The 16964-nt window shown below is 44.3% G+C and overlaps 1 protein-coding gene across 6 annotated transcripts in view; it reads left to right on the top strand.

Moving 5' to 3' along the window:
• The window catches only part of LOC138748300 (E3 ubiquitin-protein ligase RNF144B-like), a 157367-nt gene that overhangs the window by 87487 nt on the left and 52916 nt on the right, over positions 1-16964 (top strand). Inside the window, exon 2 of one of the 6 annotated variants that reach the window (XM_069908244.1) lies at positions 16670-16809. The exons of 3 other annotated variants lie outside the window; for them this stretch is intronic. The gene's annotated coding sequence lies outside the window, so the exon portion shown is untranslated. Of the gene's footprint in view, positions 1-4628; positions 4758-10039; positions 10079-16669; positions 16810-16964 lie in introns of those variants that run through there. 2 more of the 6 variants (XM_069908261.1, XM_069908272.1) reach the window with 2 other exon arrangements.

The raw sequence follows: 16964 nt of genomic DNA, 5'->3' as shown, positions 1-16964 counted from the left end.
TATTCCCTCGGATCTTGAGGGAGCTGGTGCAGGAATTGCAGGAGGTCTGCCAGAAATATGTAAAATGCCCTTAGCCACGAGTGGGGTGCTAGAGGATTGGAGGGTAGCTCATATTGTTCCATTGCTTTAAAAAAATGCTCCAAAAGTAATCATGAAAATTATAGGCCAGTGAGCCTGATGTCAGAAGTAGGTGATGTACAATTATTTGGATAGCCAGGAACTGTTTAAGGATAATCAACATGGTTTTGTGCATGGGAAGTCGTGTTTAACCAATCTGATAGTTTTCAAGGAGGTTACCAGGCAAATTGATGAGGGGAAAGGCTATGGATGTTGTCTACATGGACTTTAATAAGTCCTTTGTCAAGGCCTCGCAGGAATGTTTGGTCGCTAGGTTTTCATGGGAAAGAAGTGCACTGGATTCGACAATGGCTAGACAGGTGAAGCCAGAGAATAGTGGTGGAAGGCTGCTTCTCAGATTGGAGGCCTGTGACTAGTGGTGTGCCTCAGGGATTGGTACTGGACTATTGTCATCTATATCAATTATCTAGATGATAAACAACGTGGTAAATTGGACTAGCAATTTTGCAGATGACACTGAGATTGGAGGTGTTGTGGACAGTGAAGAAGGTTTTCAAAGCTTGCAGAGGGATCTGGACCATCTGGAAAAATGGGCTGAAAAATGGCAGATGGAGTTTAATGCAAACAATGTGTTGCATTTGGGAAGGACTAACCAAGAAATTCTATGTAGATGTTGTGACTGAAAACAAGAAAGAAAACAGACTGGATGTTGAGATTAAAAGTGAATGACATATACATTTCAGTTAAATTGGATACTGAAGCACAAATTAATGTAATATCAGAAACTGATTTTAAGAAGATTAGACCCAGACCAATGATGTATAGAACAAAAGTTGAAGGTAACAGGATATTCAGGTACCGATGTATCAGTGCAAGGAGAATACATGGTTAAAGTGAAAGGACAGAGAGCACATGCTAGCATTCATCGTGATACCAAAGGCTGTACATGCTATACTAGGTTTAACAGCCTGTGAGAAACTGAACCTGGTAAAAAGAGTCCTCGAGGTGGAATGTGAAGGAGAGACAGTCTGTGATAAACTCATGAAAGAGCACAATGACCTACTTCAGGGTCTAGGCTGCCTTCGAGGAGAATACACGATCAGAATGGATAAACGTGTGCCACCGATTATACGTCCATGCAGAAAAGTTCCATTTGCACTTCAAAAGCAACTAAAAGCAGAGTTGGACATTATGGATAGCCTGAACGTGATTCAGAAGATAGATGAGCCAACGGAGTGGGTGATTCAATTGCCAATGTGGACAAAAAGAATGGAAAGTTTAGAATTTGTCTGGATCCAAGAGATCTAAACAGAGCAATAAAGAGAGAACATTTTAAGCTTCTGACACTTGAAGAAATCATGTCACAGTTTGCAAATGCAAAGTTTTTCAGCAAGTTAGATGCATCATCAGGACTTTGGCAGTTAAAATTGGAAGAAGCAAGTTCAATTCTGTATACGTTCAATAGTCCATTTGGCTGATACAGATTCCTAAGCTAACGATTTGGAATTCTCTCCTCCTGAAGGGTATCACAAAACTATCCATACGGCCTATAAGCACCTGGACAGAGCTGATACCTCAATGGATGACCTCATAGTTTGGGAAACCACGAGAATGAAGCATGATGGGAGACTAAGGAAAGTGCTGTAAGCAACAAGGAAAGCAAGCCTGAAGCTGGATAGAGAGAAATTCCAGCTCGGGGTGACAGAACTAACATTTGTAGGAGATATTATTGGCAGTGAGGGCACCAGCCAGATCCCAGAAAGGTGTTTGCCATTAGGAACATGCCAAGGCCACAATGCAAAAAGGACATGAGGTTTAAAGGAATGGTCAACTCTATGGGTAAATTCATATCCAACCTCTCAGAAAAGATGGCTCCATTGAGAAGACTAACAGAAAAGAACATTGAATGGGAGTGGAATCATGAGTATGAAAAGTCATGGAGTGAACTAAAGAAATTGCTCACAGAGGAACCAGTCTGGGGTTTTACGACCCAGCGAGCCCCATCAAGATATCATCAGACGCATCATATAGTGGGCTCGGTGCAGTTATGCAAAAATATGATGACTGCCAACCCATTGCGTATGCATCACGCTCAATGACAGACATGATGCGCTCAAATTGAAAAGGAGCTGCTCAGCATCACACATGCATGAGAAAGATTCATCAGTTTGTCAGGACAAGCAATCAGTGTAGAGACTGACCATAAGCCCTTGATTGCATTGCTCCAAAAGCCATTAAATGAATGTTGACTGAGAATACAAAGAATGATGATTAGGCTGCAATACTATACCCAGAGTACACTCTAGGTAAGCTAATGTACGCTGACCTATTTGAATGTCAAGGGAAGGACTATCTTGTAATCACAGACTATTACTCCCTGTATCTGGAGGTGTGTAAACTGAACACCACCTCTATAGATGCTGTAATAACAGGTATGAAAGCCATATTCTCCAGCCATGGTGTGGCAAGTGAGGTCTTCATAGACAATGGAGCCCAGTTTTGCAATTTCAAGTTTCGACAGTTTGCCAAAGAGTGGGACTTTGAGGTCTTGACGTGATGTGTACATTTTCAACAGTCCGATGGTCTAGTGGAAAAATCAGTACAGACAGTGAAAAGTCTGATGAACAAGGCAAAAGACAGTGGAACAGACTTCTATCAGAGCATGCTAGTATACCGCACAACGCCACTCGAGTGTGGAATGTCACCAGCACAACTCCTTATGGGACATAGGCTAAGATCAAACCTACCCATTCAGGAGAACCTCCAAAAAACAAAAGAGGGGAGTAAGTTCAAAGAACAACAGAAAGGAAAGAAAGTATTACTTCGACAGAGGAACAAAAAACCTACTGGAACTCTACACTTGTGACCAAGTAAAGCTAAAAGACAAAACCAACTTATGGACTCAGAAGGGAACTGTCCTTGAAGTCCAACCAAGATCATACACCATTCAGACAGATGAAGGTGGTGTTCTGCGAAGAAATCGTCGAGACCTTCAAATGGGACCAGCCACAGTAGATGGAAAAACTGATACTGTTGAACAACCTGAATGCACATCTGAGAAGACATCGTCTGAGGCAACAACTCCAATTCAAGGACAATCAATCAGGACATTGTCAAGACACATGAATCCTCCTAAGAGACTCATTGACCAAATTTAACGATTCCTGTTATAGAATGAAGTAGTGCTATCTTATTTGCTCTTCAGGTTTTAGTGTATGTAAATGTGAACACATAAAATAAGTTTTAAAAATGTTAACAATGTTGATAATCATGAAAATGTAAGTTCTTGGTGTTAAAGTTAAAATTGCAGAGTTAGACAAAGAAAACATGTTAGTTAAAAGTAAGCTACTTTTACTTTAAGAAAGGGAGATGTAATGATAGAGATTGTTGTGTGATGCCATTAGCAATGCCTTACTATTTGATTATACTTGGCTGCCACCAGGGGCTGACACACAGTGTGCAGATTTGTAATGGAGACTTGCAGCCTCATGGTGCTGTTTACATCAACTTTAAAGGAAAGAACCTTTTCCTTCATCCATGTGCTGTCTAAGAACTCCCACATATGAATACAAGATGAAACAGAGCACTTTTGGCATTTTGGCCTTCATAAATCAAAGTATTGAGCACATGAAGTTATATTAAAGTTGTATAAGACATTGGTTAGGTCAATTTTGGAGTATTGTGTGCAGCTTTTGTCAACTAACTAGGAAAGATATCTATAAGATGCAAAGAGTACAGAGAAGGTTTACTAGGATGTTGCCTGAACTTCAGGAATTGAGTTACAGGGAAGGATTAAACAGGTTAGGACTTTATTCCCTGGAGCGTAGAAGAATGAGGGGAGATTTGATAGAGAGATTTAAAATTATGTAGGGGTTATATGGAGTAAATGTAGATGGGCTTTTTCCATTGAGGGTAGGTGAGATGTAAACAGAAGACAGATTATAGGTGAAAGGGGAAAAGTTTAAGGGGAACATGAGGGAGCACTTCGCACAGAGAGTGGTGGGAGTATGGAACGCAGCTTCCAACTGAAGTGGTAAATGTGGATTCAATTTTAACATTTAAGAAGAATTTGGACAGGAACATGGATGGGAGAGGTATGAGGGCTATGGGGTGGGTGAAAGTCAGTGGGACAAGGCGGCACAGGCTAGAGGGCCAAGGTGGCCCATTTCTGTGCTGTCATTGTTCTATGGTTCTCTCCAGGGGGATGGAGGCTAGTGCCTCAAATAGGTTCAAAAAATGTGAAAAGAAATTAAATGTGTTGCACAGTACATGTTTAAACAGGATATAGTTAAACTAGCCCGTCCCCATCACGTCTGTTTATTTTATCTTCTCCCCCCCCCACCTCTTGCCTGATAGCCTGCACTGCCCCTTCCTCCCTCCTCCTCCTCTCACAACTTTTTATTCTTCCTGCTTTTTGCTCATGCCCTGATGAAGGATTCAGCCCCAAAATGTTGATTATCTTTTGCTTCAGCACTTTTGTGTGTTGCTCCACAGTACAGAATCGTCGTTGCCTCATGACTTGAGGAAATTGTTCAACTGTAGTGGTTTGGTAGCTGAGCAAGGGCTTTAATTAAATGGGCTATGGCCAGAGAGAGGGGGAGGGATGTCTCCATCTGGGAGAAGTTTTCTCCAAGCATATTTTCATGGTAACCGTTCTCCTTCAAGGAATGTTTGCACAGGTAATGTTGCCACGCTGTTTTATGTTGTGCAATGTTTGACGTGAGATCCCAGCTGTTTCTGAAAGGGTTTTGGTATAGTACACACGTGAAAGACCTCCGAACAAGTGAGTTATTTTCTTGGAGCTTATAATGCTTGTGTCTTTTGTCTATACTTTTTTGGTATAAAATCCTGAAATTATTTGCTCTGCAACTATTGGTGGTTCTTAATTCAGAAAGCAGTGTGTTTTATGGGGACTGCTGCAAACCTTTAAGAGCTCAATGCAAAACAATGGTAATAATGGTGTACCTTGGACTTTAGTTCCACATTTGTGTCTGGTGTAAATTAGTCATTTCACTTGCTTGTGTAGCAATTCATCCTGTTAAACTTGTGGTCTGTGAAGTTGGGCTTCGAGTAAAACAGATGGTTCTTCCTCTGAATTGTGGTTTTGAATGTTCTTTATATTCTCATAGAACTTGTGTTTTTTTTTCTGTTCTGAAGTGTCTCCCTACTTTCCAGAGTGACTCTTCAAACAAAACTCCAAATATCTGTATCATACTGCGAGTTAATGCATTGCCTGAAGTGCGGTAGACTTTGTGTCCTATTCATTAGCCCGTTGCTGCAGATCACCTGCAGTTCAGTTTAGACTGTAGATATTCTGTAAAATTATCTAGGGGTGGAGGAGATAACATTTCAGAACAGGAATGAGTCCCTCATTCCTGTTAAGATCTTTTTACACAGACTGCATTCCTGGAACACAGTGACTGCTTATTTTTAAAATAACATAATTGAAAGCTTGCTTTCGTGCACCTGGGTTTCCCCAACATCTTAACAGATATTTAAATACATTGACTTTTTCTTTAACATGATGGTGTATGCCAGCAAATAATTTATTCTGTCATGGAAACACAAAAGCTACAGACTCTAGAACCTGGAGCATTTTGAATCACAAACCTTAATGAACATCTTGATAAAAAGGATTTTGACCTTAAATGCTGTTTGACCATTTCTACCTATGGATGATGTCTGACTGCTAAGTTCTTTGCTTATTTATTCCATCCTGGACAAACAGCAACATCTACATCAGGCTGCTTTTCATCAATTACAGCTCAGCTTTTAACACCATCATCACCTCAGCACTAGTCAGCGAATTTCAAAATCATGGCCTCTGCACAATTGAATCCCTGGCTTCCTTATCGGAAGACCACAGTCACTGTGGATTGGAAACAACATCTCCTCCTCTTCATTGGCAATCAACTCCGGTACACCTTAAGGATGTGTACTTGGCCCACTGCCCCACTCTCTCTACATGCACGACTGTGAGGCTAGGCACAATTCAAATACCGTCTACAAATTTGCCAACTACACCTCAGTTTTGCCAGTAGATTCGCAGACGGCAATGAGGAAGCATACAGGAATGAGCTAAATCAGTTGGTTGAGTGGTGTCACAATAAAAACTTGCATTCAACATTAGCAAAACTAAGGAATTGATTGTTCACTTCAGGAAAGGGAAAGAGAAGAGCATAAAGCAGTCCTAGTGTCAACATCTCTAAAAGTCTATCCTGGGCCAAGATGTCGATGCAATTGAGAAGAAGGCTCACCAGTGGCTATACTTCGTGAGGTGTTTGAGGAGATTTGGTATGTCACTGAAGACTCTTGAAAAGTTCTACAGATGTATCGTGGGGAGCATTCTGGCTGGTTGCATCACTGTCTGGTATGGAGGACCCAACACACAGAATAGGAGAAGGCTAGAGAGCTGTGAACTTGGCCAGCACTATTATGAGCATCATTCTTCCCTTCATTAAGGGCAACTATAAGAAGTGATGTCTCAAGAAAGCAGCCTCCATCATCAAGGGCCCTCACCACCCAGGCCCTGCCCTCTTCTCACTGCTGCCATCAGGAAGGAGGTACAGGAGCCTGAAGATCAACACCCAGTCGCACAAGGACAGCTTCCTCTCCTCTGCCATCAGATTTCTGAATGGATGAGTGAACATACAGACACTACCTCACTTTCATCTCTTTTTGCACTAATTATTTATTTTTAAATATTGTATTTTTTGGAACTGTAATTTATTGCAATTTTGCACCTGTGATGCAACAATGCTGGTGCCGCAAACAATGAATTTTGTGATGTGTTCATGACCGTAATCTGATTCTCTCTACAGCAGGTGGCCGCTTGGTGTGATATCCTGCATTGCTTCTCAATTTTCTGTTTTTTTTTAAAAGTGCATGGTAACTTTGGCTGTTGATTCTGCTTCTAAAACTGAAATATCTAACAATCCTTAGAGTGGACGAGAAAAAAAAATTCTCCACATCTCTCCAAATTGGACACGTCAGGGTCATCTTGAGATTTTCCACCATGTGAGTCATTATTTGAAAGGGGGTGTTTTGGCGGTGGAAAATTCACTCCCCCTGAGGATTGTGGATTCAAGATTATTTCATTGTCATGTAATAAAACAGAAAATGTGATATTACATGAAATTTCCTTTAGTCTACTGTAAGACAGGCAAAGATTTGCTATCAGCAGAAATAGTCTGGCATCCTTTACAGCCAGAGAAAGAGAAGCAAAAGTGAGGCCTCCCTGAGTCAAAGGATTTCCCTCCAGTGCTCACACAGCCTTCAGTCTGAACTGTCAGGAAGCCTCCAGCACCCTCTGGAATCCCAGTTCCGATACCTGGTTCCCCTTCAAACAGCCTCCAGCAGTCCGCAGCTTGGTGTGAGTCCTTGACCGCTGTCGCCAGCAGCCCGCATACTACGTGGGTACCTCCCCTCTAGTTACCAGTGGTTCGCCTTCTATGTGTCCTTCAGCCTTCTAGCTCCTCAAGGTCATCATCCCTTGGGTTTTCTCCTCTGCTCCTCCTACTCAAGCGAGGTGGGGGGAGGGAGGGTCTCCAATTTTCTAGTGGCCTGCGCCAGTCCTCCACTTCCCTGGAGACTGCAACCCCTCGTGGCCACTGCCGATCATGAGCGCAGCCATCTCGGGCCAGACCCCAACATTGTGGGATTTTAAAATAAACCATCGTTGTCTCCTTTAACAGGGCGTTTAAAGCCTGTACTGAGTTCACGGCAGTTGGACTGGGGGAAGTGCTGAGAATTCACTCTCTGCAGGCCCACAGAAAGTAGTAGCTCCTCCGTTATAGTGGCTCCAGCAGTGCTGCCATTTTTTGTGGAGGCTAGGTAATTAGAAGCATTGAAAGAATAAATTGATATTAAAAAAAATTCAGGTATTTAAGGTGTGGTGGGGGGGGGGGGAAACTTGTACAGAAGAGCAGATCTACCTGATTGCATTGAGTCTGGAGGGGAGGGGTTTGGAACAGGCTGAAGGGGTGAGGTGACCTTTTAAATTTAAATTTCAACATACAGCGCGGTAACAGGCCATTTCAGTCTACGAGCCTGTGCTGCCCGAATACCACCCAATTGACCTCTTCCGCCCCTCCCCCCCACCCCCGGCTTGTGGGAAACCCACACAGACACGGGGAGACTGTAAAAGCACCTTACAAGCAGCGCGGGATTCAAACTCTGATCGCAATTGGTGGTGCTGAAACATCGTTGCACGAACACTTCATATAATGTGATCGTATAAAAGTAGACTGATAGATGGATCACCATGGTTGCTTTGCACCTGAAAGATAATATCAGTACCACCCTTCGAGGTTTCGAGTGAAATTCTACTGCTGGATTTCTGAGCAACAGCTCGGATGGGGTTAGCCTGGTCAGATCTGTGTTATTGATACGTCTGCCTTTATCCCGAAGGGTTGTTTTGGGGGTCAACTGTTTCATGTTCTGAACATAAAGTATTATGCTGCAATTTCTGGAAGCAGGTCATCTGTGTACACTGGAGGTCAACAGGAAAGTCTACAGACATTATTATTGTCTTGGATTATGTGTGTACACTGACAGTTCATGATGAAACACCGAAATAGCCAATGGTCACTTTTAATTAATTTACTCTTTATCTCACTATAATCTGCTCTTATGAATGTGACCAGCATTTCCCCTTTCTACTATTCTTCTTTTTTTGGCTTGGCTTCGCGGACAAAGATTTATGGAGGGGGAATGTCCACGTCTGCTGCAGGCTCGTTGGTGACTGACAAGTCTGATGCGGGACAGGCAGGCATGGTTGCAGCAGTTGCAATGGAAAACTGGTGGGTTGAGTGTTGGGTTTTTCCTCCTTTGTCTTTTGTCAGTGAGGTGGGCTCTGCGGTCTTCTTCAAAGGAGGTTGCTGCCCGCCGAACTGTGAGGCGCCAAGATGCACGGTTGGAGGTGATATCAGCCCACTGGCGGTGGTCAATGTGGCAGGCACCAAGAGATTTCTTTAAGCAGTCCTTGTACCTCTACTATAGTTTGGTAATATTCACAATAAGGTGGCAGACATGTATTCCCCACTCCTCCCTTCTTCACCTTCCATGGGGCCACCCCTTCCATGACTCCCTTGTCCACTCATCCCTTCCCACTAATTGCCCCATGGGCACCTTCCTCTGTGACTGCAGGAAATGCCACACTTACACCCACACATCCTCCCTTACCTCTATTGCGGGCCCCAAACAGTCTTTGAAGCTACACTTTGCTTGTGAATAGTGAGAGTCCTCTGGTGCTCCCGCTGTGGCCTTCTTTCCATTGAAGTGATTGTACACAGTCTGGGAGGTCATGTTGCTGACCATCTTTGCCTTGTTTGCATCAATGACAGGAATCTTGCAGTGGCCAATCATTTCAATTCTGTGCCTCGCTCCCGCACCCACATGTCTGTCCACTGCCTCACACCCCACCAAACGAAGGCCACCTGAAATTGGAGGAGTAACACCTAATATTCTGCCTGGGCACTCCCTAACTGGATGGTATTAACATCGACCTCTGGTTTCTGCTAGACCACTCCCCAATCTCCCTTTCCTCATCCCTCCGACTCCTTTCCCCCAGCTTTCCAACTCCTCCCTCTCCATTAACAGATAAACACCCCTCTCCATTTTCTCTTGCGCCTCCCTCCTTTCCCTCTTGCCTCTGCTCCTCCCATCCCTCACCATTTTATTCAAGTGCCTGTCTACATTTTGCTCATACGTTGATAAAGGGCTTAAGCCCAAAACGATGATTATGTATCTATCGTCGTGAAACAAACTATGCCGTTTAACCTGCTGAGTTCTTCCAATATAGTGCTTTCATTTCTTAATATCTTCGTCCAGTCACGAGGTCACGAAAAGCTGCTGAAACCTATTTAGTGAGATAAGAGTTCAGCAAATAGTATCGAAGCACGTTAGAAATATGTTAGCTAAACAAAGTGTCTCTTTATAATGCAGTAAATGAACTTGGCTGAAGATTGGCATCTGTGACGGCGGGGATCTTAGGAGGAATGTGAGATAAATCATCCTCTTGGTTTTTCTGGCTGAATGTGATGTGAATGCTTCACTTTGTCTTTGGCACTCATGCTGGGCTCTGCTGTTGTTGCCGTTGTTGACAGGAATGTTTGCTGTCGGACCCCCAATCTTCTGCTCTGCAGAACTACCATCTGATCTGTTGTTGCAGAGGTTGTTTACCTCTGCTTTTTGTGAGCTGTTTTCTCTTTACACTGTTAAACACACGTTGCAGTTTCATTTGATTTATGCCTCATTTTTAGGCACCAAACAAGTGAAATTTAAAAAAAAAATGAAATGGTGGTGTCATTTGCAATTCTCCTATTAAATCTCACCATATGTACAATCCCAAGTGAGCATCTCGAAGTAAGCTAAGACACCCAATAGTTCAAGTTCATTTATCATCGGATTATACAACCCAACAAAACAGTATTCTGTCCTCTGTGTGCAACACTTCAAACACACATACAGACAAAACACATGCAGACAAATGACACATATGTACACAAAACTTAAAAAATATATATTATTGTTAAATAGTTGAGTCACGGATGGGGTTGTATGAGCAGCTCATCAATGTCACAGAGTGACATCCCTAAAGTAGGTCACTTCTCAATAGCGTGAAACACAAAAGTTTGCAGACGCTGTGATTGTAGTAAGAACACAGAAATGCTAGAAGAACCCAGCCGGTCTCTCAGCATCCAAGATGTATTACTGACATAAAGCCTAAGCTCGTCAAGGTATGGAAAAAGTTGTCAGAATAAAAGAGTGGGGGAGGAGTTCAGACCAACAGACAAAAAGTGATAATTGGATATGGTGAGAGGAAAGGTGAGAATTAATGGGGGGAGGGGGGAGTTAGAGATTTGGCTTTGCATGCAAAGCTGAGGTAAGGGAGACAGGGTAAAGAAGGAGTGAGGGACAATTACTGGAAAGGAGACTTGAGCCGCTTTCAGGTGCATTCTCTGCCAAGAATGCACCCACAGAAGCGGATTCAGACCTGTGAAATGGTCATTCAGGTGGCAGCTCTGAAAGCGCAGCGCTGGCCACCTGAAAGGGATAGCTGCACGGGAGGCTCCTCGGAGCGCACTCCGGCTCTTGTCCATTCAGAATGTCAGGGTTGGGGCGGCGGGCTGTCAGCACTGGGGTAGCTGACGCAGGCTGTTCCCACACTGATCCCACTGCCTTGCTCTCTCCCCAGAGCCCTGTGTCGGTCCCCACACTGATCCCACTGCTCTGCTCACGCTGGCCGCCCCAGCATCCTGCGCCTGCCGTCCCACAGTGTGGGGACTGATACAGGGCTGTGGGGAGAGTATGGGGCAGTGGGATCAGTGTGGGGACTGACATGGGGCTATGGGGAGAGAGTGGGGCAGTGGGATCAGTGTGGGGATCGACACGAGGCTGTGGGGAGAGAGCGGGGAAGTGGGATCAGTATGGAGACAGCCGTGCCGAGGGGCAGCGGGGAGGGGGGGTGTCAGGTGCTCGGCAGCTGATTGTTATCCCCTTAGCAGCTGCTTTCAGGTGCTGGGGGACCTCAGTGCAATTATCCCTCCCGGAGGATGGTTACAAAGTTATCCTCGCATGCGCCTCCTGCGCTTTCAAGTGGCCTCCCGACAGCCACTTATGGGCATAATATATGGCTTTACGTCGGGGGACTTTGGCCACCTGAAAGTGCCTTTATGGAAACGGAGGAGGAGTCTTCTCCAGTTTTGTTTTTCTTTTAATTATAGTTAAACAACATAGCTAAATTGTTATATAGTTACACAATTTCAGTTTTTATGGTCATGGCTACCCGATGCTACAGTTTACAGTATTTAAAGTTATTCAGAAATGTAACTACTCACCTCCGGGGAGATCTGCAAGCTGAGCTACACGACCATGGGCTGCTGCAGGGACTAGGCCTAAAAGCCTCGGGATTATGGAGGAGAAGAAAGCTGTGCACAAGGTGGAGGAAACGTGGTAAGTGAGCAGGAATCCATGCCAGGCTGAGAGCAAACTCCTGCTGCTTGGCTCTCCCATCCATCCTGCTCAACAAAGTCTGTTCCCTGGTGAACAAAATGGACGGCATCCAACTATGGAAGTCTGCGCAGCGTGAGTACAGGGACTTCACAGAAAAGTGGCTCAATGACAGGATCTCAGACGCCGCCATTCAGGTGGACGGGCTCACTTCATTTCAGGTGGACAGAGATGCTACTCTGTGTGGTAAAACCCATGGCAATGGCATGTGTGTTACATCAACATGGAATGGTGCAAGGACTCTGCACGAGTCTCTGGTCACTGCTCATGCTGGTGGAATTTGTGACCATTTTATCTACTGTGGGAATTCACCACGGTCCTCATAGTTGGAGTGTACATCCCACCTGGCGCTTGAGTTAAGGAGGCAATCTGGGAACTGTATGGGGCTATAAACAAACTATAGAGTGCATAATCTGACTGACTGATTATTATTGCTGGGGATTTCAACCCAGATGAGAGGGGCAACCACGAACATTTCCGATGCGTATTGGGTGGAGCCCCGCCCCCACCTCACTCAGGCCACATCTCTGTAATGCTAATCTCAGCATACAGGCCGCTTGTCAGATGCTCCAGACCAGTTCAGAAGCATGTTAAACCTGACCAGTGGACTTTCATGCACTTTAAGACTGCTTTTTGTCCACTCACTGGCACACGTTCAAGAAAGCTGCAACCAGCGATGACTGCATCAATCTAGAGGAGTATACTGCATCAGTGACCAGCTTCATTAGTAAGTATTCTGACAACATCTCTGTCCCCAAGACCATCATAACTTGGTCCAATCAGAAGCCATGGATGACAGTGGAGGTGTGTGTGCTGCTCAAGAACCATGACGCTGCTTTCAGAACAGACGACAAGGTAGCCCTAACAATTTCAAGAGCCAAGTTGTCTAAGGCCATCAGGAAAGCAAAGTGTGCACATGCCTAGCCCATTCGCAGTCATTTCCTGGCCATCGAGGACACACGATGCATGTGGAAGGGCATCCAGATTTCACTACACCATCTACCTGTGCTGGTGATGCCTCCCTCCCAGATGCACTGAACAACTTCTATGTGCATTTTGAGGCAAAAAAATGATGTTGCAGTGAAAAATACCCCCTCTTCTCCAAATGACCAGATGCTTTGTCCTTCAGTTGCTGACATAAAGAGAGAGTTGGGCAAGGTCAACTCACAGAAAGTTGCTGGACCAGATAATACTTCAGGCAGAGTACTGAGGGATGTGTGACTCAGCTAGCACATGTTCTCACTGACATCTTTAACATCTCCCTGAGAAACGCCGTGATCCCAATGTGCTTCAAAGCTGCCACCATTGTTGCCGTGTCCAAGGAGTCATCAGTGTCCTGCCTCAATGACTACCGCCTTGTCACCTTTAAGTCCATCGTCATGAAATGCTTTGAGAGGCTCGTCATGGAGCACATCAAGCTCCTGATCCCTGTCACTAGATTCCACATCCGCCCCCCACCACAGTTCACATACAGACCCAACCACTCTATGGACGATGCCATCGCCACCGCCCTCCATCTAGCCCTCACCTACCTGAAATAAAAGGACTTGTATGTTTGAATGCTGTTTATTGACTTCAGCTCTGCATTCAATGTACCTCAGTACCTGGTAAGGAAGTCACTGCTGTTCATTCTGCTGATCCACGACTGTGCATCTAAACACAGCTCAAACGACATCTCCAAGTTCACTGATGACATGATCGTGGTGGGCCTGATCAGTAAGAATGAGGAGTCAATGTACAGAGATGAGGTGCAGTTACTAACGGACTGGTGCAGAGCCAACAACCTGCATCTGAATGTTAATAAAACAAAAGAGATGGTTGTTGACTTCAGGGGGGCCCAGGGTGACCACACTCTGCTGACCATTGACAGCTCCACCTTTGAAGTCATCAAAAGTATCAATTTACTTGGAGTGCACTTGGGAGAGAATCTTACCTGGTCCCTTAACATCAACTCCATAGCCAAGAAAGTCCAACAGGACCTCTACTTCATACAAAGGCTGAGGAAAGTTGATCTCCCACCCTCCATCCTAACTACATTCTACAGAGGATGTATTGAGACCATCTTGGGCAAATGTATTACTGCCTGGTTTGGAAGCTGTCCCTCCTTAGACCACAAGACCCTGCAAAAGATAGTGAAGTCAGTGGAAAAGATCATTGGGGTTTCTCTTCCTACCATGAAGGATGTCTACAACACGATGCAGGCAAAAGGCAATAAATATTGCGAAGGGCTCCACATAAACTATTCTTCCTTCTGCCATCTGGTAAGAGGTACCATAGCTTTTAGGGCCCAAATCTTCAGTTTGGTCAAGTTTTTTTCCCCCCGCACCCCCCCCCCCCCCCAAGCCATCAGACTCCTGAATTCCCAGAACATATGTGGATAGTGTACCATGGACTTTTTCTGTATACATTTTAATATGTTTAACTTCTAACTTGCATTCTTATATTTATGTAAATATGCTCTGTGGTTCTGGAGAAACACCATCTTGTCTTTACTGTGCGAGCATGGTATGAACGATAAATAAAGGTGACGATGTGAGGGTTTGCTAATGGAACCTAAAGAAGTCAATATTAATGTTGTGCTGCTGGTTGTGGTTGGCAAGACCCTGTGCTCCTTACAAATGTAAACTATGTAACGTGGCAGAACCCGACAGAAATACTTTGACAGCTATTGGCTCAGCTGACTGCCAAACAATGAGGCATGCTTAGCGTAGCGGTGAGTGTGATGCTATTGCAGCACCAGCGAATAGGGTTCGAATCTGGTGCTGTCTATAAAGATTTGTATGTTCTTCCTGCATCTCAGTGGGTTTCCTCTGGGTGTTCCAGTTTCCTCCTATCCTTCAAAATGTATGGAATTGTTGGTTGATGGGGGTATTTGGGCAACATGGTCTGATGGGCTGGAAGGGCTTGTTACCATGCTGCATATCTAATGTAAAATTTATTATGCAAGGTTTGGAATGTCATTGATAAACATCAGAAATAACCACAAACATTTAAAAACTATTCAAAAATTTCCTCATGTAGGAGGAGGCTGTTCAGTCCTTCTATGTTAATCCTCAGATCAGTGCTATCCGATCCATTGCCCCATTTATTTTCCATAATGTACTCTGTCTCTCTGCTTCTCTGTATCGATCTATCCAACCAACACCACCAGGTCTTTTCCCCTCCCCCCACCTCCCCGCCCACAAATACATGAAACTTACGATAGCCAATTGTGACAGAATAAAGATATGTTTTTGGGAGATAAATTGGGGCATGTTTTTTTTAAAGTGTAGGTCACATACAAACACTTTAAAACAGATCTTATTGAAAATAGTAGCTGGAAATGTCGGCCCCAGAACCTTTGCAAAAGCTTTGGAGAGTGCCCAAGAGACTTCATTAATGGAGCGTGCGTGCGTGCGTGCGTGCGTGCGTGCGTGCGTGCGTGCGTGCGTGCGTGCGTGCGTGCGTGCGTGCGTGCGTGCGTGCGTGCGTGCGTGCGTGCGTGCGTGCGTGCGTGCGTGCGTGCGTGCGTGCGTGCGTGCGACACACCGAGATCAGCTGGGACTGGAACAGGACAAGCTGACAAACATGTGGGAAAACCCCATTTGGAAGACAGGTTGTGAGTGCTTGGTTCAGCCTAGTCAAAGCCCTTGTGGCTTATGCAAGAGGAGAGGACTAGGTGCCTAATGTTTTACTTGAAATAAGAGAGACAAGAAGGAACTCTGTGATGATCTGAAAGGAAGAGATTATCATCTGGAGAACCCTGAAGGGGAAAATTTCGTCAGCAAGACACTGGAGTGACTGATTGAGTACATCAGTTGTGGATGTCCTGGAACAATAAATCTCTTTCTGAAAACCGACAAGAACCTTACTGAGCGGTAATCATTTATCTTTTAAGCACCAAAGCCTGGTGAACATTATAAATGTTAAATTCTGTGCACAGTATAAGAATTGTCTGCAATCAGTGAACTTGGAGGAATGAGAAGTAAGATTGGACTGTGAACCAAAGAACTTTTCTGAACTTGTATACACATGCGCTTAGAATTAGAAGGGGGTTAAGTTAGGTTGGTTAAATCAATAATGATAAGTTAAATTGTGATTCTGTTTTCATGTTTAAAGATAATTCAAAGCAACTTTTGTTTAAGTAACCATTTGTCTTGGTGAATATCTATTGCTGCTGGGTTTTGGAGTCTGGGCTCGTTACACAATAAACTCAAACTCAATAAATATTGAGGGTGTGGGAGTAAGTTGGAGCATTCGGAGTAGTGACTACTGTCCTCAATGCTGCTTGAAGTGCAATTCCTTATTGAAAAGATAATCTGTATCCTCACTCCCAAATAAGAAAAACTTGTTGGAGTTCTAAATTTCATACATTCAGTTGATAAATGAAAATTGCTGGCCCTTTCTTGCAGCATTTGAAGTTTTGCTCATTACACTGAGGAATGTAAAACCTTGTTGGAACTGAACTGGGCGTCAACATTCAGTTATCACCTGCAGCCAACAAGTCACTGTGGAATGTGGATTTCTTGACCTATATATTGCATTCTCCTTACCCTTAGCGTGCTTTGTTTATTTTCATTTCTGACATTTATGCTTGCAGACCTCTGATCCATAATGTGTCATGAAGGTCAGGCTACCTTGTCACTCTGTCTTCAGAAAGGAAATGCAGCTGACATAAAAAGCAACCTAAAACCATAGAAGTCTGGAGGAACTCAGCAGGTCTCGCAGCATCCATAGGAGGTAAAGATATATAACCAATGTTTTGGGCTTGAGCCATTCCTCAGGGTATTAAATGTCAGTTTCTATCTTTACCTCCTATGGGTGCTGCAGACTTGCTGAGTTCCTCCAGCTCTGTGTTTTTTGGGTTGATTTTGCAGCATCTACAGGCTTTAATG

The sequence above is a fragment of the Narcine bancroftii genome, chromosome 1 (genome assembly GCF_036971445.1).
Source record: "Narcine bancroftii isolate sNarBan1 chromosome 1, sNarBan1.hap1, whole genome shotgun sequence".
Lineage (NCBI taxonomy): Eukaryota > Metazoa > Chordata > Chondrichthyes > Torpediniformes > Narcinidae > Narcine > Narcine bancroftii.
This window is presented reverse-complemented; position numbering and strand designations above follow the sequence as displayed.